Consider the following 2091-nt stretch of genomic DNA (forward strand, 5'->3'; position numbering starts at 1 on the left):
CTCTTTATCAGGGGACCCTGTGTATTGTATAGGGGGGTTATTACACTATATCAGTTATGTGGGAGCTCTGTACACTATATCAGCTATAGGCAGGATGTGTACACTATATCTGACATGGGGTGCCCTGTAAACTGTATCAAATATGTAGAGACTCTATCAGTTAATGAGGGCTCTATAGAATAAAATTGTTACTGGTGTGCTGCATACACTACGAGGAAGGTAAGAGCTATGTACATGTATTAGTTAAGGGGGACTCTGGGGGGCTCTGCACACTATATCTGTTATAGGGGAGAGCTCTGTAGACTGTATCACTTATAGTGGAGTCAACACACTATATAAGTTTTAGGGGGCTCTGTACACAATATCAGCACTGGGTGGGCTGTGTACGCTATATCTGGTATGGGGTGCCCTGTACCCCCTATTAGATATGGCAGGTCCTGTAGACCAGTGGTCCTCAACCCCCAGTCCACTAGTGGGCCGAGGCCGTCTGACAGGTGGGCCACGGGAGCATGGGGACCAGTGGTGGTCCGCGGCTCTGGCCGGAGCACCCCCAGTGGATCGCAGGCTCAGGGCGTTGGGCGGGTTGTGTCTCTGGGGGGCCTGGGTGGATTCTAGCATTGTGACATCACTCAGGGGGAAGTTTCTTCCCCTTTGAGTGACACAGGACTCCGGACATCAATAGATTCAATGGTTCGGAGCTGCAAAAAGTTGGGGGCCACTGCTGTAGACTATATCAATTATGTAGGAGGTACTCTTTATCAATACACTGAACAAAAATAATAAAGCCTCTATAAAATTGAAGGGGTATAGTTTAGTAAAGCAGTACATACAACTATCCCCAAACATTCTTCAGTAGTAAATCAAGCACTGTTATTTAAAGTGTACATAAAATAATAAAAATATTTGTGTTATCATCTGAGCAATAGGTACTCCTGTTCCAAAGACAATGTTTGTTCAGAGTTGCTTGGAGAGATTTTCTCTAAATTTCTGTTGCATATTTAGGACTAAAGTGAACGGAAATCTCCCTACTGGGGTATATTAAATGTTTCGGCACCAGATCCTGTTTTGAATATGCATGACATCTGGAGCCGCATCATTAGGGAATGGCTGCAGAAAATTAGGAAGACATAAACAGCTTTGGATTACTGTAAAAAAATGGAGGCAGGGGATCTGACATGGACAAGTGGAATGGCCAAATAGAAGAAGACAACGCAAAAGAATAAGGGGTGCAATGTCCTGTCACAGGTACGCCCACCCACATATTTCAACCAAAGCCCCCCACCTAGGTTAGATTATTGTAAAAAAAACAAAACACATACATTTTTAACAGTGTTTTTTTCCCAATCCAATGTCATCAACAACACAATCTCTTTTTATTTTTTACTTTACAGAAAAATAAAAATATTGAAATTCAAGATTAGTAACAGGGTCACTTAATGAACATAACTTACAAGCAAGGAGGTTCATTTTCAATCTATTTTTTTCATTTCTTTGGCTCTTGCTCACAGAAGATTAAAATATTCTAATAACATTTCTTCATCTATAAAAAAAAAAGTTGCAGGTGTTTCATATTTATTCTTATAACTATTTGTCTTGGTCTGTATCTACTTTGAACTATGTGACAAAAATAATAAAAATGTATTTTTTTTATACTTAACATTAAAATTGAAGTATACAATTAAAAATACACAGCTACACAGCTCTGTAAGGGAGGCCCACAGCAAACGAAGTATAGGCAGAGAGCCTACATGACAGGGTGCTAGGCATAGCCCAAGGGGGGTGGGGGCTGGGGATATAAAGAAATGACTAAGGTGTGGTGAGGAAGATGATTGGCTAGATGTTAAAGTGGAGGGTAGAAAGGAAATTTCTAAAGGGGGTTGGCATTTGTAAAAAATTTTTAAAAGTGATCGTTATTTTTATATATTTGAAATGGTTATTTATTTATTAAGTTGTTTAAAAAAATGGCTGCCTCCTGGCCATTTAAGTCTGATTTAAGTGTCAGAGTGTTTTTGGAGGCAGGGAGTGGGCTGGCATGGAAATACCTAGGTATGCTTTAACTGTTGATTAGGCAATCAGAGTCTCAGCTTTACC

Source organism: Pyxicephalus adspersus, chromosome 4, assembly GCF_032062135.1.
Source record: "Pyxicephalus adspersus chromosome 4, UCB_Pads_2.0, whole genome shotgun sequence".
Taxonomy (NCBI): domain Eukaryota; kingdom Metazoa; phylum Chordata; class Amphibia; order Anura; family Pyxicephalidae; genus Pyxicephalus; species Pyxicephalus adspersus.